Source organism: Stegostoma tigrinum, chromosome 12 (assembly GCF_030684315.1).
Source record: "Stegostoma tigrinum isolate sSteTig4 chromosome 12, sSteTig4.hap1, whole genome shotgun sequence".
Taxonomy (NCBI): Eukaryota; Metazoa; Chordata; class Chondrichthyes; order Orectolobiformes; family Stegostomatidae; genus Stegostoma; species Stegostoma tigrinum.
In genome coordinates, this window is record NC_081365.1 from 61,569,440 (window position 1) to 61,591,243 (window position 21,804).

Here is a 21,804-nt window from a genome sequence, read left to right on the forward strand (position 1 = left end):
AAATAAGAGAAAAATCCTGGAAAAAATCATTTAATGGAGTAAACTCAAGGCATTATGTCAGATTTTGATTCAGGATACACAGCTAAGCAATGAGCAATTAATGTGCCCTATTTTATCATCAGAAATAGAATGGAATATCCTTTATTGGCAGATATAGACACATTCCCTGCAATTTCTAATAGAAATCTACATATTTATGACAACAGTTCAGACTGGAGACATTGTTTCATATGCACAGTTCTTAAAGAACACCATATTTCAGTAAGCTTTGAATTTAGAAATTTAAGTAAATTAAGCAAAAATAAAATGATTTTATTAGTCTTTTATTAGATGAAGGTGTCTTTGGCAGGGCCAGCATTCATTTACTAGATCTAAAGCCTTTGATAAGGCTACGGTTAGCCAACTTTGTGGATCACTGCAATCCATGGGGTGCAGGCACACTTACAATGTTGTTAATAAGGGAATTCCAGGATTTTGACTATCACTTAAATATGAAAAATAAGCAGCTATAGAGATTTTTCATACAAATCGACACACAGACACACAGTAGTTAGTAGTGATATATGTGGAATTCATATGGCCCTAAAGAATTTAAAACGCCCTTCGGCTCCATATTTGTTTCTTACAAAAGCAGCTCAAATGTAATTTAGTGCTTAACTATGATCAGCAGTCTAGTAGTGTCGCTTCTGTTTGGGGACATTTCACTGTTATTTACAGGCTTCGAACAACATGGGAATGCAAAGCTTTGAAGCAAGGTCTTTATAAAACTGTTTTTTTTCATTAGTTAGGAATTTAGTACAAGCAGCCAGTCTGATGATCTCTTAATGTTTCTTCATATTATTAGGTACCATGTCTGAAAATAACCTTTGATGTCTTTAAGAAAAGACCCACCATCATCTCCTGTATTTCAATGGAGAAGAAAGTGGGGAGAGGTGTGAACAAATAGCTGACTTGATTGCATTTTTTAACACTGTCACATTAAGTGCAAATTACCTGTTTTGTTTTCACTTTTCATTGTGTAGGAACAGATGTTGGTATTAGAGAATTGAATGTTTAGATTTGTAAATCACAGACCCTGCATGAAAGTGTCTCAAGGAGGGAAATAAAGTAAAATGATGTTTTATTCACTTCTGTGAAGATTGTGGTGATGCTTCAGAATGTTCTGGGCTGCCTGGAGCCAAATGATTGTTTTTTTTCATCTAAGGAAAGTACTTTGGTTCATTAACATTGAAAGAAAAATGTATTTGTGTTTTCACTAATATTCAAGAATCAGTATTCATGGATACATTCATATTCATATCACTGCACTGACCATTATTATTTCCATCATCTCTGAAACCTTTCTCATGGCAAGTCAAAGTCCAATTTCTAGAGGCAAGCCCGTACTCCAAATGATCCAACACATCAACCTTAGTAGCAAAATCATCGAGAAACATGGCCTTGATTTTTCAGCTCAAGGCAAAGTGAAGACTATTGTCACTGACCTTGATTGACAGGCAATTTAGCTTTCTCTCTCAAAGATTGGGTCATAGTTTGGCTCAACAGCATTTTCTTGTGAGTGATAAGGACATAGCACATTGCTCAATATATCAAAGATGCAGCCAGACATTCTGTCAGATCTAGGTTGCTGCACTATCTGTCATTACAGGTACATATTAAAAGCCATTGGTGCAAAAGATTAAGTCAGGCTTGATTTTCTGCTAAGTTGAAAAGGGCCCCACGCCTTAGCCACAAAGAAGCCAGGGCTCAGATTCTAGAGATCGTACCCCAAACCTGGCAGCTACCTTGTTGCCCAAGGAGTTGGAAATGGAGCAGTTACAGGAAGTAATTGACATATTGGCAATTCACAGATGTGCAAGTACCTTTAACTGGGAAGCTAACTTGTTTCAGAAACAAGTTTCATCAGTATTCTGAAATATGACTCCTGTGAATTTTCAACAGTTGAAATAAAGGTTGAATCTACCAGAGTTCTTTGGAGAGGTCAGGTACCCTTTGTGAAAGGACAGGCTCTCTTTGTTCAAGTTTTAACAATAGCCACGAATGTGGGACCGTCGTTAATGCTTCATTTAAACCCTGCTCTTGAAATTTTGAAAAAAATGCCTTCAGTGACTGAGATAACGAGGTGTAGAGCTGGATGAACACAGCAGGCCAAGCAGCATCAGAGTCACAGGAAAGCTGACCTTTCCAGGGTCTAGGCCTGAAATGTCAGCTTTCTTGCTCCTCTGATGCTACATGGCCTGCTGTGTTCATCCAGCTCTACATCTTGTTATCTCCGATTCTCCAGCATCTGCAGTTCCTGCTGTCTCCCTTCAGTGACTGATTTCAGCTATGAAAAAAAGTGTTTGCAGCTTTAATAAATGTTTATTGACATAAGCCTGAGGGTTATTATTATTTGTGCCACCTGACTGCTTATACAAACTGTAATAGTTACAGTGCAGTGAATGGAACTGTAAGTTTACTGTCTGTTTGAGAATTCTGAGTGGTTATAAAAATGCTTTGAATACACACATTTCTTTTTATAAGAAATTAAGTACTTGAAAGGATATTTATCTATTGGATGAACTTTTACCAATTAAGATTTATTTTGAAATTAGTAAAGAAGGCAACAGATGCTCAGGGCTTTATTTTGTTTCATTTTAGAGTGGCTCCTGAGGTCTGCCCATCATAGATACAGGATAAGATGGGAATAGAGGGTGTAAGGGCTTGTGATGGCACTAAGTTGGTAGAGAGCTATACATGGTTATGAAAAGAAGTGGGGGTGGATGTGGGGGTGGGTTGGGTTCTATGATTTGGCACAAAACTCACTGATACACAGAGAATTGTCACCATGGAGAAGTAGGTCATTTAGTCCAACATATGCTCCAGCTTTGCATATGAGCAACACACCTAATTCCATTTCCTGATCAACACATGATAATCTTCTTTTCCAGTAGACGGTCCCATTTCTTTTTGAATGCCTTGACTGAATCTCTACCCTCGCGTGGGCAGTCTGTTCGACATGTTAACCACTCTGTGTGAAGATTTTCTTCCTCATGCCGTGCCTATTACTTTGCAAATTATTCTGTGCTCTCATTTTTTTGATCCATGCATGCATGAAAACCATTTTTCCCTATCTACTCCGTCTAGACCCCATTATGACTCTGAATACCCCTATCAAATTTCTTCTCAACTTTCTGTACTTCCAACTTCTCAAATCTGTCTTCATAACTGAAATTCAACATCCTTGGTAACATTCTCACAAATCTTTTCTTCACTGTCTCCAGTACCTTCACATCCTTCCTAAAGCATACACCCAGAAATGTGCACAATATTCTAGCTGGGGTTAAACAAATGCATTGTACATCAACATAACCTCCTCGTTCTTGTACTCTCTGCCCTTACTTACAAAACCTAGGAAGTCCTACGCTTTATTAATCATGGTCTCAGTCTGCCACCTTCACTAACCTATGCACAAATACAGCATGGACTTTTTACTGTCTGTTGCCATGGGGGCAATACATGGCGATGGGGTAAGTGATGGGTCATGGGTTACCATGATTTGGCACTAAGCTGGCATGGAGGATGTTGGGTGGTTTGGAGGGGGTATTGTTGGAGGATAAGTTGACATTGAAAATATGGGGGCCACTGGGTGGCTGAATGAATTGGCATGATTTGCCATAAATGGTTCTCAGAAGTCTGTGGGATTATGTGAAGATTGAGGACTCTTTTGTGTTTTAATAATTGTTTTGTAAACTGGGATGTAGTCCCAGAGGACCAAGGTAGGCTATAAAATAGCCCACCTTGGCAACAGTTGGTTCTTTTAACTGTTTCTGCACTTTCTCTTATGGTGGTTGGTTTAATTTCAACTAGCACCCATCTCCTGGAGTAAAGATGTGACCAGGTTGATCTTAGGCTTTTCTGGGTTTATACAATTTGGAAATTTCCTAATTCTGAGCACAAATTCCAGCCTCAGTTAAATGGTGTTACCTTTATATAGAATTGTAATTCTATTCATATAATGAAAAGAAAAAATTGTAGCAATACTTTAAAGAAAAATCATAAATTTATTTACTTATTGGATGTGCTTGCCAGTCCGCCTTAAAGGAAAGATGAAACTCTGTAGGATTGGTCCATAGTCTCCAAGAAGGTGATTGAAAAATGCAAGTCATGAAGAGTTCAGTAGGAAACCTGCTGCTTTTACTTAGCAAGACATTTAAAAATTGCCTGTGTACCGCTTCAGTTAGGTACTGATCAAGAGCAGAAGGACCTCCATGTTTGACATGGAGGTTTCTGCACTTTCTCTTATGGTGGTTGGTTTAATTTCAACTAGCACCCATCTCCTGGAGTAAAGATGTGACCAGGTTGATCTTAGGCTTTTCTGGGTTTATACAATTTGGAAATTTCCTAATTCTGAGCATCTCATGGCACACTCTATGGATACCAACCATATCTACTGAACATTCATGAACATTGGCATTTGACATGTACCTGCCTCCAGTAACCCTCTTGGCACATCCTGGATCCACTTAAGGGACTTCTGCCCTTTAGTGCTTCACCTTGGGGTGTACCAGCAATTATGATCATAATCCTGCAGCAAGGACACTATGTGTTCAGGGACTTGCACCCAGCTATTGATCTGTCACTCTCGGCTCTTTGCTCACTGTCATAATGCTAAGTCATTCTGAGCCTACCTGGACACTTTCATATTCACAACCTTGTCTTGACTTGCCTGTTTGTGTATGGCCCCTTCAGCCAGAGGTGCCAGGCTCATATTGCACCTAAGATAACAAGGCGTAGAGCTGGATGAACACAGCAGGCCAAGCAGCATCAAAGGAGCAGGAAAGCTGACGTTTCGGTATGGCACTTTCTTTCTTTGCCTTTTAGCACAGGTGCAAGGCCAGGAATTGTGCCATGGTTGTCAACAGTCCTCAGACAAACCAAGGGACAAGATTAGTCAAAAGTAGCCTCCAATACTAGCCCAGGGGCCTGGGCATAGTCAGTCAGCTGCTCAGAGTTGTCAGAGTCAGGATACTGTCCATATCAAGTGTGACAAACCGAATGTCAGGCAACCCGTCCCCTGTCTTGAATCTTTCTCCTTTGTAGGAGTTTGTTTTCCTCCTGGAATGAGAGGCAGGCAGATAACACAGGAGATGGATGCGTCTGGCATACTTGTTACTTTCGATTGAGGTGGGGAGGTGTCCTGAATGAGTGAGCAGGCAGCACAGATGATATACAGTGTAAGTGCAGTTGGGGATAATGGAGTCAGTGACAGTGAGTGAGGGAAGATGTTGCAGGCAATAGTGAGATTGGTAGAGCATGAGCCTTTGTATGAGGTTGGTGCACTGGTAGAGATAGAGTGTGAGAGACTTACACTGATGGAGTGAGGAGAAATATTGACCTTCTACCTACAATGCAGTACCTCTAGCGATACTGAGGAAGAGTCACCAGATCTGAAGCATTAACTCTGATTTTTTATTCACAATGCTGCAAGACCTGCTGAGCTTTTCCAGCAACTTCTGTTTTTGTTCCTGCTGCATTCCTCCAGATGGCAGTGACTATACTGATTGGGATGGCAAGCTCAGACTCGGCTGGCACGGTCTAATGTGTGGCCTCCACTGTGGGCCCTTGGAGAAGAGGCAGACCCACATTTGAGACAAACCCATCCAACAAGACCTATACTTCCCTGCCAGGAAGTGGGATGTGAATTTCTCTCCATCTGCCATATCTGCAGTATTTGCTGGGAAATTCTGGACTGACAGGGCTTGTCCAGGTTCCCAACTGGCTTTTAAAAATGGTATGGGTGCAAGGGATAATGATCCTTTGGCTGATATCCACTAGGTAGTGAATTGTTACAGAAACGGTGCGTGGTAAGATGGTGCATAGAATCCAAGAGGGTGCCATGGAGACAATGTCAGCAGTTGATGAGGTGGGCTTGGAAAAGATCTGAATAAAATGAAAATTAGTCAAAAACCTTAAGATTCATCGCTGGATATCTGTCGATTTCTGTCTTGAACATAAACAAAGGCTGAGATTCCACAGTTCTCTGGATTAGACAATTCCAAAGATATGAGTGAAGAAAATCTTCCTTATCTCTATCCTAAATCCACTGCTCCTTACCCTGAGACTGAGCCACCTTCATCTAAACACTCCAGCTCTTTTCAGTAATATTAGCAACAGTCCGTATGTAATACTGAACTTGTATGCCTTAACATTCCAGAACATTAAGACAGATCCTTTACAATTTTGTACCAGGTATTATGTTAGTGAATCGTTCTTCTAGATATCAAAGATGCAAGGATGGCATTGTCTATTTGCCACACAAAGAAACAAATGAGTTTACTAATTACTAATTGTGTGCGCTTGTAAGCACATATTACACTAATTGGAGGCAAAATTACATTGGCTACCAGTTTAGAACCGACAGTATCACTGAAGAAATCTTACAATTGCATCAGTTTGGATTACAGCCGTGGATGAGATGCTTTATTTCCATTCCATTCTACCTCCTTTTGACTTTGAGATAGACGCAAGGTTGTGAACAAGTTGGTTCTCAATCCCTCTTGCACCAGTTAGAGATTTGCCTTTTCAGACTCTAAGGCGGTTTTTCCTTTTTCCTTTGAAGTAGGAAATTTGCAGAGATACAGAGAGAATAGACAGCTTTTTCCAAGGTCCTTTTACGTTCCTGCTTGCAGAAGATGGAGAGAGAGAGGGAGAGAGACGGTTTCTCCTTCTCAGTCCGAATGTTTCTGCTGTTTTGTCCAAATCTAAAGCTGTAGGCACTCACCCAGCAATCAACTAAGAAATTGTCACCATGCTGAGTATTCACAAACACACACAACTGGCTCTGGTTGGAAAACCAAATGAAAGTCTTTCATTGAGCAGTACTACTCTGAGCACACATTTATTGAGCTAAGGTGGCTCACAGCCTCCCCATCCCTTGAATAAAACCATGTTATAGAAACAACTCACAACAAGTTCTGGTAAGTCATCTTTTATCTAAAAACTGCAATGTCTTTTTCTCCTGTTCCATGGTTTCTAAGGCAGTATTTTTTTCTCCAATTTTACATACAGTCCAAATAAAAGTGGGTTTTACAAGTGCCATGAGGAAGACTAAATAATGAGTGTGACTGATGATACTGAATAAATTAGAAGTCTTTATTATTCCAGATAAACAACGTGCAATTTGTGTGAAATTCTATATTTGCCTGGACTAATATGTAGAATGACCAGGTAATTCACGACACAGGATTTGACGATTTCTCACGACTTGTGAAAATGTAGCAGCCTCTATTTAAATGTGAGATAGAAAATTGTTATTTCATATGCCAAATGATGTAAAAAACATCAGTAACTAAGTATGGGACTGAAGTCAGCCCGGTGAAATGTCATCGCGCTGCAAGAATAGAGTGAGTAAAAGCTGACAGCAACAGCTGATATCCATTTGCTCCTGCAGCACTACGATACTTAAATGAATCTCTTCCTTCCTTGATTGTTGCCCTCCTACATTCAGGACATGTTGTTTTTCCTTTAGTAGCCATTTTCCTGTTAGCAACGTCACATTTCACCCCTACATGATAAACTTAGAAGCTGCATATTCTAAAAATTACAATAAGGCCGCTGTTAAGTAAGGAGAATACCTGGCATGTTTCTGTTAACGTCTGAAATAAATTTTAGATTGCTGGTAGTAAGTGCACAGTATTCTGGAACAAGGATTGAACTGCTTAGAGGCATAAGCGTTTTAGAATAGAGTAGAATAGAACAATGCAGCGCAGAACAGGCCCTTCGGCCCTCGATGTTGCACCGACCTGTGAACTAATCTAAGCCCCTCCCCCTACACTATCCCATCATTATCCAGATGCTTATCCAAGGATTGTTTAAATGCCCCTAATGTGGCTGAGTTAACTACATTGGCAGGCAGGGCATTCCACGCCCTTATCACTCTCTGAGTAAAGAACCTGCCTCTGACACCTGTCTTTAATCTATCACCCCTCAATTTGTACCTATGCCCCCTTGTACAAGCTGAAGTCACCATTCTTGGAAAAAGACTCTCACCATCCACCCTATCTAATCCTCTGATCATCTTGTATGTCTCTATTAAATCCCCTCTTAGCCTTCTTCTCTCCAATAAGAACAGACCTAAGCCCTTCAGCCTTTCCTCATAAGGCCTTCGCTCCAGACCAGGCAACACCCCGGTAAATCTCCTCTGCACCTTTTCCAATGCTTCCACATCCTTCCTGTAATGGGGTGACCAGAACTGCAGGCAATATTCCAGGTGAGGCCGCACTAGCGTTTTGTAACAGTTGCAGCATGACATCACAGTTCCAGAACTCAATCCCTCTACCAATAAAACCTAACATACGTTATGCCTTCTTAACAGCACTAAACAGCACTATCAACCTGGTTTAGAAAGTGGTCATGTGTGAACACAGGTTTGATGGGCCAAAGGGCCTGCTCCTGTACTGTTCTTTCTTCTTTGAAAAGATCTCAAGTTAAATACATCTGATCAAGGAATTGTAAAAGCTTCAATAGAATCCTTCTTCAATGAGATACTGTGCCTCGCTGGACATGAGTCATCATTTGAATCTTAACACTTGTTGTTCAGGATTGAAACTCCATTCCCAGAGACAAAAAGAAATCCCTTCTCTTGTTCATTAGTGTCAGAAACAATAACTACCAGTTGTCTCAATATCCTGTGTAGCGCTGACCTGATGAAAGTGCGACGATTGTGCAGTGTGGCTCTTATGACCTCTGTATCACTGGAGTATGTCTATGGTGTACAATCTTTCATTTTTGAGAAATTAGAGGTTTGAAGCAAAATAAGCATTCAGTGGGAAAGTCTTTGTGGTAATGATCAAATATTGAATTATGTTTAAATATAGTGCGTGAATTTGAAGCTACACATTCATCATGAACCAGCATTTGTGATTGTGATAGTCTCAGTTATTTGACCTACATCCTGCAAATTGGCTGGAAAGTAACTCCAGGGAAAGAGATTATCTACTAAAGTGAGCAATTAATCACATTATGGGTCTTTACCTAGATCCCTATCAACTTTGTCAGAAGCATATTATTAGATTACACATTATTTAGAGAAATCACAGAGGATATGAACTGATTGCCAAAATGAGGTAGGATTCTGTTTTCACTTCTGGGAAGCCAGTGAAGATTGATGGGGTTATTAGAAAAGATTTTAATTGAAAATAGTTTTATAGTCATGATCCAATTAATGTCAGGAGCAGAGATATGACAAAGCACTGCCACTAATTAAACATTAATTGCTTTAAATTGTCAATTTCAGCCAGAAGAGCCCGAAGAATGACCAAAACAAGTTTCAATGTTTATTCTGAGGTTGGGCTTGAGGGACGGATCTTCAACTTAAGCTCTGTCTGTCTGAGAACACTTGATGATGTAGAAAGCAGAAATTCGTCCCAAGGAAGAAAAAACATACAAAGGGAAGGATGAGCCAAACATGGCTGACAAGAGATGCCAGGGACAGCATAAATGCAAAAGAAAAACTGTGCATTGCGATGAAAAATAGTAGGAAGCCAGAGGATTAGAAATCCTTTAAAAACCAGCGGAAGAAAATGCAAACAGGAACAAGGAAGGAGATGAAAAATGAAGGCAAGCTAGCTAGTAATATAAAAGAAAATTGCAAGTTTTTTTTTAGATCTCTAAAAGATAAGGGAGAGGTGAGAGTGGATTTTGGACTGTTGGAAAGTGAGGCTAAAGAAGTCATACGTGGGCGGGGGCAAAGAAATGATGGAGGAATTTGCTATATACTTTGGAGCAGTTTTCACAGTGGAAGGTGCCGGCCGCATACCAGCACTTCAAGAGAGTCAGGGGACAGAGGTGAGTGTAGTGGCCATCACTATGGACAAGGTGCTAAGGAAACTAAGATCTCAAGGTGGATAAATCACCCAGATCATATCAACTACACCACAGAGTTCTAAAGGAGATAGTTGAGGAGATTGTGGGAGCATTGATGGTGACCTTTCAGGAATCACTGGAGTCAGAAAGCATCCTACAGGATTAGGAAATAGCCAATGTAACACCCCTGTTTAAGAAGGGAGGAGGCAGAAGGCAGGAAGTTGTAGGCCTGTTAGCCTTACTTGGGTCATTGATAAGAATTTAGTGTCCATTAACGATGAGATTGTGGAGTAGTTGGAAGTGCCTGGGAAGATAAGGCTGAGTCATCATGGTTTTGTCAAGGGGAGGTCTTGGCTGATAAATGTTTTAGGATTCTTCAAGGAAGTAAGGAGAAAGTCAAAGGATGTGATCTATTTGGATTTCCAGATGGCCTTTGATAAGGCACCACACAAAAGCTGCTGAATAAGCTGAGAGCCCATTGTGGTAGGGGCAAGGTACTGGCATGGATAGAAGTTTGCCTGATTGGCAGAAGGCAGTGATTAGGGACAAAACTTTCTCCCAGCTTGGTCAAGTAGTAGCCTGACATCGTCGTAATCAAGGAATGATACCTTACACACAATTTCCCAGTCATTACCATCACCATCCCTGGGTATGTGATCCTACTGACAGGACGGACCCAGCAGAGATTGTAGCACAGTGGCATAGAGTTGGGAGGGAGTTGCCCTGGTAATCCTCAACTTTAACTCCAAAGCCACATTCATCAGATGAAACAGGGGTGAGAAAACTTCCTGCTGATTATCACCTATCACAACTTTCCCCACCAGACCCTTGGCTGATGAATTAGTACTGCTACCAGGTCAACAATATTCCGAGGAAATTTACTGTGGGTGGGAGATTTCAATGTCCACCACCAAGAGTAGTTCGGCAGCAGTATGACTGATTGAGCTGCTCAGGTCCCAAAGGACACAGCTGCCAGACTGAGTTTACGCCAGATGGTGAGGAAAGCAATTAGAGAGAAAAACATGCCTGACCTCATCACCTATGCCTTCCATGGGTGTATCTGACCATGACAATATCATAGAGAGACTACCATTCAGTCCTTGTGGAGACTAAGAACTGTCTTCATATTGAAGAGACACTCCAACACGTAGAATAGAGTCTGTGACTCTGGATTGGGCATTCATGAGAGAGATGTGAGAGATTGCCAGCTGCAGAATTCTACACTATCACAATCTGCAACTTGTCAGCCCAGCATATCTCTCACTCTAACCTTAACATCAGTCCAGGGAAGAATGTATGCATAGACTAATAAAAGTTGGGGACAGAAATGATCAGAGTTTTGTTTGTGAACAATGCTTTTTTTGTGTGTATTCTGTAGCTTGAATAACTTGTAGCTGTAAATGGTAGTGCATAGAATTTTCTTTTATGACACAGGGAATATGGAGAGATACACATACACATAGCATACTAGCTGCTTGACATTGTCGGGTGAACTTGACTTCAGTTTAGTAACATCTCTGGAAAAGTAGTAAAAGATAGCGTCATGGCTGCATTGTTTCTTTTTAATCCCCCTTCTCTTCCTGTTTTCTGTTTACTGAACAATCGTAATTGACATGGAATTTATAGTTCAGGTACTGGATGTTCAATTACAAACCATTTATCAGCTTTCAGTATGAAATGCCAACCTGTTGTATAGTGTAGGATGACTCGTCAGATTAATTGGCAGATCCCTCCAACAATATTTACAGGACAGGAAGTGGCCGTTCAGTTCATCATGTTCAGACAAGTCCATGAAGGAATGAAAATGAAGTTGCTGGAAAAGCTCAGCAGGTCTGGCAGTATCTGTGAAGGAGAAAATAGAGTTCGGGTCCAATGATCCTTTCTCAGAACAAGTCCATGAAGATCTGACTGCGCTCAACCTATTTTCCAACTCAGAGCCTGCAGCCTTGCAGCTTTTGCAGTCATAGAGATCTACAGCACAGGAAAATGCCCTTCAGCCCATCATGTCGGCACTGGCCCAAAACTGCCACCAAACTATTCTAATCCCTTCTTCCATAGCTTGGCCCATAGCTTTGCATGCCTTGGCATCTCAAGTGCACATCTAAATATTTCTTCAATGTTATGAGGTTCTCTGCACCTCCCAACCCTATAGTCAATAAGTTCCAGACTCCCACCACCCTCTGGGTGAAAAAATGTTTCCTCACATCTCCTCTAAACCTTCTGCCCTTATGTCAAATCCATTCCCACAGTCAGTGATTGATCCATCCAGGGGAAATATTTCTTTCTGTTTACCCAATCTAAGACTCTCATGATTTTATACATTTAAGTCATGTGCCCTCTCCATTTTCACTGCTTTAAGGAAGACAACCTCAGTCAGCCCAATCTCTCCTCATAGCTGAAACTTTCCAGCCCACACAACATCCTGGTAATTCCCCTCTGCACTGTCTCCAGCGCTACGACATCTTTCCTATAATGTGGATTACAGAACTGCACACAATACGCTAACCAACATTTATACAGTTCCAGCATCACATTACTGTTCTTAAACTCAGTGACACGGCTAATAAAGGCACTTTATCCACCTGTCCCGACACGTTAAGGGACCAGTATGTTTGCACACCAAGTTCCCTCTGATACTCAGTGCTTCTCAGGGTCCAACCATTCATCATATATTTCCTTGCCTTGTTTGTCCTGCACAAGTGCATCACCACATAATTATCTGGATTGAATCCCATTTGTCACTAATTAGCCTAGCTGACCAGCCCATCTATATGATGACATAAGTGAATATCCAAATATTGTTTAAATGTTATGAACTTTTCTGACTCAACCATCCTTTCAAGCAGTGATTTGCAACTTTGAGCAGCCTCTGGGTGAAACCAATTTTCCTCGACTCTACTCTTAGCCTTCTACATCTTACCTTAAATCTATGATCACTGCTTATTATGGAAAAGATGTCTTATTATTCAATCTGTCAAAGCCTCTCATAATCTTATACACATCTATCAGGTCCCTTCTAACCTTGTGTACAGCAAGTAAAGCAACCCCAACATACCCAATCTCTCATCATAGCTCAGGCCCTCAAGCCCAGGCTACATCCTAATAAACCTCAGAGATAATGGGAACTGTAGATGCTGGAGAATCCAAGATAACAAAGTGTGAAGCTGGACGAGCACAGCAGGCCAAGCAGCATCTCAGGAGCACAAAAGCTGACGTTTCGGGCCTCGACCCTTCATCAGACACCCTAGACCCTCTGATGAAGGGTCTAGGCCCTAAACGTCAGCTTTTGTGCACCTGAGATGCTGCTTGGCCTGTTGTGTTCATCCAGCTTCACACTTTGTTATCTAGTATGATCATGCAGTTTGCCAAGAAATAAACATTGGTAGGGAAGGAAATAGTGAGGAGCATAGCCTTAAACTGCAGGAGGATATCAATGGACATATCAAAGCTATGGCAAATGAAATCCAACCCAAAAAGTGCAAGGTAATGCTCTTAGGGAGAACTAACAAAGCAATGCATATAAGTTGAAGACCTGGAAAGCATTAAAAACGGAGAGAACACATTATGCATATCCCCAGATCCATGTAGGTAGCAGGGCTGGTAGATAAGGTGATTATGAAGGCATAGGAGACATTTGCTTTCCTTAGCTCAAGTATAAAATACAAAAGCAGGGAGGCCATACTGGAGCAATGTAAATGCTAGTTAGGCCACAACTAGAGTACTGTGTGCAGGGTCTAGGCCCGAAACGTCAGCTTTTGTGCTCCTGAGATGCTGCTTGGCCTGCTGTGTTCATCCAGCCTCACATTTTATTATCCTAATAAACCTCCATTGTTTCCTCTTTTATGCAACCACATCCTTCTTACAATGTGATGATCAGTTCTGCACACAGTACTCTAGTTGTGGCCTAACTAGCATTTACATTGCTCCAGTATGGCCTCCCTGCTTTTGTATTTTATACTTGAGCTAAGGAAAGCAAATGTTTCCTATGCCTTCATAATCACCTTATCTACCAGCCCTGCTACCTACATGGATCTGGGGATATGCATAATGTGTTCTCTCCGTTTTTAATGCTTTCCAGGTCTTCAACTTATATGCATTGCTTTGTTAGTTCTCCCTAAGAGCATTACCTTGCACTTTTTGGGTTGGATTTCATTTGCCATAGCTTTGATATGTCCATTGATATCCTCCTGCAGTTTAAGGCTATGCTCCTCACTATTTCCTTCCCTACCAATGTTTATTTCTTGGCAAACTGCATGATCATACTAGATAACAAAGTGTGAAGCTGGATGAACACAACAGGCCAAGCAGCATCTCAGGTGCACAAGAGCTGACGTTTAGGGCCTAGACCCTTCATCAGAGGGTCTAGGGTGTCTGATGAAGGGTCGAGGCCCGAAACGTCAGCTTTTGTGCTCCTGAGATGCTGCTTGGCCTGCTGTGCTCGTCCAGCTTCACACTTTGTTATCTTGGATTCTCCAGCATCTACAGTTCCCATTATCTCTGCATGATCATACTCCCTACATTTAAGGTCAATTCATTAATGTATACCACAAACAATAAGGACCCAGTTCTTATTGATGCCACTAGTGAAACCCTACTGGAAGTATACTTCCAGTCATATAAACATCTTCTGTTATCACCCTGTATTTCACATCTTTCAGATTCTACTCCTATTTCTATGTTCCAGCAGTTAGAATTGTCTTAGGCATGAGATTCTGCTGACTGAGAAGAAACCTACTCTCAAGAAAGCTAGCAACATGTTTATAAGTTCTGAGACTGCCAACCATCAGCTAGAGTACATTAATGGCAGACAAAAAAAGCTTTGCATTATGCTGACAGACTTTCCAGGCCAAACGAGAACAACAGGTTGGAAAAAATGAATAGCTGTTGAAGGGCAAGTAGGAACATCAAGTCCAGATATTAGGCTGTAATTATGGTGGTGAATACCACTTTGCCTTGGACCCCATGGGCCTTACTTTCTTGACCTGTCTGCCATGAGGGATCTTATCAAAATCTTTGTCAAAATCCATGTCAACCATATCAAATACATTACCCTTATCAACAATCTTGGTTACTTACTCAAAAAATTTAATCACATATATCAAACATGACATTATACTCTTGCTTTGTTCTTTCTACTGAAATAATTGAATGCAAAATGATTTAGCTTCTTACAGTCAGAGCTCTGATTACCCAATGGTAGAAATTGTTTCTTTCTTTGGTGTGGTATTCACCACCATAATTACAGCCTAATATCTGGACTTGATGTTTCTACTTGCCCTTCAACAGCTATTCATTTTTTCCAACATGTTGCTCTTGTTTGGCTTGGAAAGTCTGTCAGCATAATGCAAAGCATTTTTTTTGTCTGCCATCAATGCACTCTAGCTGATGGTTGGCAGTCTCAGAACTTATAAACATGTTGCTAGCTTTCTTGAGAGTAGGTTTCTTCTCAGTCAGCAGAATCTCATGCCTAAGCCAATTCTAACTCCTGGAACATAGAAATAGGAATAGGCAATTAAGCCTCTCAAACCCATTCCACCATTCAATGAGATCATGACTGATCTGTGGCCCGAGTCTGTACACTTGCTTTTGGCTCATATCCCATGATACCCTTGCTTAACAAAAAAATTGCCTATGTCAGATTTAAACTTAACAACTGATCCAGCATCCATTACCATTTGTGGAGAAGAGTTGAAACGTGTAGAAGTGTTTTCTAACATGCCTGGCCCTAATTCTCATACAATGCCCCATAGCTGTATAATCCCCAACCAGTGGAAGTAATTTATTTTTATCTACCCTGTCTCTCACCATTAATATCTTGAAGACTTCAATCAGATCACCCCTTAATCTTCTGAATTCTAGGGAAAACGGAAATGAGCTCCTGGCCTCATTGCAACCTTGGTTCTAACATGGACAAAAGAGCTAAGTGCTAGAGGTGAGGTAATAGTGACAGCCCTTGATATCAAGGCCACATTCAAACAAGTGTGACATCAAAGAGCTGTATTGAAACTGGAATCAATGAGAATCAGGAAGCAAACTATCTGCTGGTTGGAATCATACCTGGCACATAGAAAAATAGTTTTACTTGTTGGAAGTCAGTCATCTCAGTTCCAGGACATCACTACAAGAGTTCCTTCTGGGCCCAACCACCTTCAGTTCCTTCATTAATGACCTTCCCTCCATCATATGTTAGAAGTGGGGATATCCACTGATGACTACATAATATTCAGCACCATTTGCGACTCCTCAGATACTGAAGCAGTCCATGTTCAAATGCAACCATATATGGACAATATCCAGATTTGGGCTGACAAGTGGCAAGAAACATTCATGTCACATAAATCCCAGGCGATGACCATTACCAATAAGAGAATTCTAACGTCTATCCCCTAACAGTTGATTTAATTTGATTTGATTTATTGTCATGTATACTTAAGAACAATGAAAAGCTTTGTTTGTGAGCAGTACAGGCAGATCATAGTAATGGGAATCAAGGACACACAGATCTTAGGGTGATAAAAAACTGGACAGAGTAAGGCTTATAGGTTAAGCTGCACAAGATGTACACAAGGCAAGATCATTTACCAGTGTTACTGTCACTGAATCTCCGCTTTCAACATTCTGTATAACATAATTTGCATTTCTGAGTCAAACTTATCTACTGATTACAGAGACGTGTCAAGAATAATAACCAAAAAGTACCTGCAATATCTGGAAATAATGCTTTTGGTCATTATTTATAATTGGATTTAAAAATTACTTGACCGTAGTTTTACAGTATTTAAGTATTCTGTGAGTAAAGGTCCCTAGGTCTTTTGCGAAACTGGAGAGGATTAGAATGAAAGTCCTGAAAAATAATTCTAAGATGAAATGTTAACTTCAGCACACATAATAAACCATGAAGTCGAAACTGGAAACCCTGGAAAAATATGAAGACCTGGATTTTTGCGACTGAGACTGATGGCTAAATTGGAGAAATTTTATCACATTCGCTTTGTTTGAAAGCTACATTATGCATACCCAGCTGAAAACCTTGGGCTCATAAAATAATTAACAGCAAGAGTCCTGTTTACATAGCTGCAGAGAATGATAGGTTTGAAGTCCTTTGGAGATTATCTCCGGTTAGTTTTTCTGCGACCTCTTATGTCAATGTTAAGGTTAAGAGTATAAAGCACTATTATTGACATTTTACTGGTTTGTTTGGCTGACATTTTTAAAATAATGTGCATTATTGTTATAAGGTTTCATTATTGTATACAACGTGAATAAGCATGGGAGGGTCATAAGCATGGCATGAAGGCATACGAGGCACCATTGGGTTGGGTTGGAGGTATTTGTTGGCATTGCTTAGAGACCATGGGGTATATGATATTAGAATAGTACAACACAGTACAGGCCCTTCGGCCCATAATATGGATAAGTAATTCTTAACTTAGATTTCAAAAGGTACCTGAATCCGGACTGTGGAACATGATCCCACTGAAATCCATGACTGGAAAAACTAGCCCAACTCCACAAACATTTAGAGGAGCTTCGAGATGCCAGGCCCACAGTGGAGCTGTGCAGGGCGTATGCTGCGTGAGAGAAAACTAAGGGTGTCAGGAATGAGGCTTGAAGTCTTGAAATCAGATCCTGCCAACCATCTTAAATCACATCAGAGTTGTTCTGACTCCATGAAAATCCATTCCTCTGAAAAGATTGGTAGCGACCCAAAGGTAAACTAAAGTTGACATTTCAGGTGTGGATCCTTCATCAAAACACGTACTGAATTGACCGATAACCTTTTGAGACAGTAAAATAAATAACTACAGCTTTAATTGAAATAAGTGTTTACTCTCTTCACTTTGAAAGACTTCCAAGCCTGCTCATTACATCACGTCACTGCCATCAGTCATGTAAACAGCAAAACCCATGCTTATAGAAGTTAAAGAGAGATATGCAAATAAGAAAACTGTATTTTTTTTGCCAGAATATAAGATGGAAACTTTAGAAGATTCAGAATAATCTGAATTATTGGCCGACTGTTATATCCAACAGGAAACAATATTTTTCCTGATTGAAGTATCTGATGTAGATAGTAGACAAATCAAAACTTAATGAACCAGTTATGGACATGAACTTGGTTAGTTCCCATACATATGCAAGAATTCTTGTCAATGTCACGTAGCAGAGGATAACTATTAAAATTAGTTCAAGCTGTGCCAAATGACAAGGTTGGATTGTTTAAGTACAACAATTACAGTCTTCTGCTTTCTGCTGATGAAATTACAATTGATTTTCAGAATGCTGGAGTCGACCTGTATAGGCTGTAGTAAAGTGAATATCAAAAAGGTCAGTTTTGTATTTATTCAACAAAAGCAAATGACATTTTTTCGTACATATACTCAACATTATGATTTAAGATTTACATACCCATATTTTGTTTGTCTTTTTTTACTAAGTTAAAGAAACAGCATGTAATTTTACAATTTCCTAATATGTGTAAATTAAAAATGTCATAAATCACAAACTGACTGTTTTGCCTTTTTGAATGTTATAGCATTTGTGTAAGCTAAAATCTCATTTAGAGTGCAATGTTTACTGAATAGAGTTATTCACCTTCTTTATTGTCTGGGCAGTTGTGCAAGAGCGATTAACTCAAAAATTCTGAAACTATGAAGCCTACGAGTATATGGAGATTTAATACCTAAGGTTAAAAAGGTGGAAATTCATTACTTTATATCTATGGTTAAGTATAATGTTCTCTAAATAGCTTGCTTTGAGTGACAACACATACTTATTACCTCTAGATTACTACCTGAGACATTGGCATTTTGGCATTGAGTGAAAGCCATGTGTCAAAGATTGATGTGGGAAAATAATGAATTAAAGGCACTCTATCTGAATGTGGACAGCACGCTCAACATGTTAGATGAATTGACAGCCCAGACATTAGTGAACAGGTATGATCTAAATTCCACTTTGGCGTCATGGCTGCAGGGTGACCAAGGATAGGAACTGAATGCTCATGTTTTTCAACATCTAGGAAGGATAGACAACAAGAAAAGGGGCTGGGGGTAGGTGTGCTAATAAAGGATGAGATCATCTTATTAGTGTGACATTATCTTAGACTGAAGAATCAAGATGCAGAATGAGCCAGGGTGGAGGTGAAAAACAGCAAGGGATAGCAAACATTCATAGAGCTGATTATAGGCCACCAAACAATATTGGTAATGTAGGGCCCCATATATATACATCAGGAAATTAGAGATGCATATAACCAGGGAATACAGAAATCATGTAACTTTATTCTACAACTAAACTTAGGCAAATCTAATTGGAACCAATGTTGTGGAGACAAAATCCTGGAATGTAAATGACTTTTTTTAGAACACAATGTTGAAGACTGAACTGGAGAACAGATTGTTTTACTTCTAGTATTATGCAAAGGGAACAGGAAAATTAACAATCTCACTGTGAAGGAACCTTCACGGAAAAGTGACTATAATATGATAGAATTTTACATCACATTTGACAGTGACGTAGCTTGATCTGTAAAAATGGTCTTAATTAATCAAGTAAAGGTATAAGGGCCAAATTGAATATGGAGATTGGGAAACTACATTAGAAATCATGACATCTTTAAAAAATGGCTTACAATAAATTTATATTCCCTTGAGGTACAAGAAAAGCAGGAAGGGCGATCTAACCATGACTAACACAAGCAGGTAAAAATGGCATTTGATCAAAGGAAGAGACATAGAAAATTCCATAAATGTGAGCAATTTTGGGAACACTTTAGAATTCAACAAAGGAAGACCAAGGAACTACTTAAGAGAAAACAGAACATGATAGTAAATTAGTGGGAAACTAGCTGTAAATAGATTCTATATGTATGGACATGAGAAAAGGTTAACAAAGGCAAAGAATGGGGAGTAATGGAATGGTTAAGAAATCAAATAAATATTTTGTGTATGTTTTCACAGAGAGAGATACAAAAACTCTCCCTGGAAACTAGAAAAACAAGGGACTGGATGGTATGAAGAACTGGAAAAAAATAGTATGATAAGGAATTAGTATTGGAGAAATTGATGCGTTGAAAATTCATAAATCCCCTTGACCCCACTCTATGACTCTATGCCTCAGAGCATTGAAAGTGTCTGAAGAGGTAATGGACACATTGGTGCATGTTGTCCAAAATTCAGTGGATACAGCAATGGTTGCTGCAGATTGGGAGGTACTAAGTGAAAACTCTCAAATGAAAGAAAGGAAGGAAAGACAAATGGAGAACAACAGACCTGTTAGCCTAACATCAAGGGGAAGCAGTGTCCAAGTGGAGTAATCACTGGCCTCTTAATCCAGAAACCCAGGCATTGTTCTGTGATCCATGTTCAAATCCCGCCGTGGTAGATGGTGGAAGTTGAATTCAATACAATTCTGGAATTAAGAATCTAATGTGATTACGATGATATGAGAAACAAATCTGGTTTAATAATATCCTTTCCTGCTGTGACTTATGTGTGACCCCAGACATGCAGTAATGTGTCGTAGAGTCATACAGCTGTATAGCACAGAATGAGATCCTTCATTCTAACTCATCCATGGCGTCTCGATATCCTTAGTTAATCTGGTCCCATTTGCCAGCATTTGGTCCAGATCTCTCTAAACGGTGGGCGGCACGGTGGCACCAGAGACCCAGGCTCAATTCTGGCCTTGGGAGTCTGTCTGTGTGGAGTTTGCACATCCTCCTTGTGTCTGCTTGGGTTTCCTCCGGATGCTCCGGTTTCCTCCCACAGTCCAAAGGTGTGCAGGTTAGGTGGATTGGCCGTACTAAATTGCCCGTAGTGTTCAGAATGTGTAGCTCAGGTGGGTTATGGGGGGATGGGTCTGGGCAGGATGCACTGAGTTTGGTGTGGACTTGTTGGGCCGAAGGGCCTGTTTCCACACTGTAGGGACTCTAATTCTAAAAAAAATTGTAAACTCTTCCTATTCATATACCCAACCAGATGCCTTTTAAATATTGTAATTGTACCCACCTCCACCACTTCCGTTGGCAGCTCATTCCATAGACACACTACCCTCTACGTGAAACAGTTGCCCCATATGTCCATTTTAAATCTTTCCCCACTCACTTTAAATCTATGCCGGTTAGTTTTGGACTCCTCTACCTTGGGAAAAAGACCTTGGCTGTTCACCCTGTCCATGCCCCTCATGATATTATAAATCTCTGTAAGGTCACCCCTCAGCCTCTGCTATTCCAGGAAAATAGCCCCAGCCTATTCAACCTCACCCCATAGCTCAAACCCCCAATTGCTTAACTGCCCTCTCGGCAATTGTGGATAGGCAATAAATTCTGGCCCAACCAACGATGTCGTCATGCTGTGAATGAATTAAAAATATCAGTAGTAGGGACCTTGCTAGAATCTTTTACTTAAGAATGTTTATAACTGAACTTTTAGAAAGTTACAGTAAAACTGGCAGAGCCTGCATAGATGTACGAAAGGGAAATCATGTTTCACAAACTAATTATGGATTTTTTTAAAAATGTAATTAGCAGGATAGCTAAGGGATAACAAGTGGATGTGGTGCATTTGGATTTTCAAAAAATCTTTCCTAAGCTGCCACTTGGGAGGTTAGTGAATTAAGTTGGAGTGTGCAAGGTTGAGGATAACAGAATAATATTGGCAAAGAATGAGATCAACTAACAGATAAACAGTCGACATAAACTGGTCATTCTCAGGCCATGGTGAAAATTAGATATAAGAAACAGTTTCTCCTGGAGAAAAACTTTAGTTTAGAACTGTTAGGAAATAGGATATCTCAGTGTAAGAGTTTAGTTTGAAGGTTCCAAGCCAGAAGTGTTTAGCTCAAATGCTGAAGGGGTTATTTAAAGATGAGAAAATCTAACTTCAGTTGTGTGACTAATAAAGAAAAATGTGATCAAACTCTCAAGACCAGGTATTAAAAGAAACAGATACGTCA

At 40.2% G+C, this 21,804-nt stretch overlaps 1 protein-coding gene across 7 annotated transcripts in view; it reads left to right on the top strand.

Moving 5' to 3' along the window:
- Positions 1-21,804, top strand: part of LOC125457328 (galactosylgalactosylxylosylprotein 3-beta-glucuronosyltransferase 1-like) — a 100,167-nt gene that overhangs the window by 47,097 nt on the left and 31,266 nt on the right. For 3 of the 7 annotated variants that reach the window (XM_048541442.2, XM_048541440.1, XM_048541443.2), the window contains one exon: positions 18,126-18,174. The exons of 3 other annotated variants lie outside the window; for them this stretch is intronic. The gene's annotated coding sequence lies outside the window, so the exon portion shown is untranslated. Of the gene's footprint in view, positions 1-18,125; positions 18,175-18,632; positions 18,786-21,804 lie in introns of all 7 variants that reach the window. One more of the 7 variants, XM_048541441.1, reaches the window with a different exon arrangement.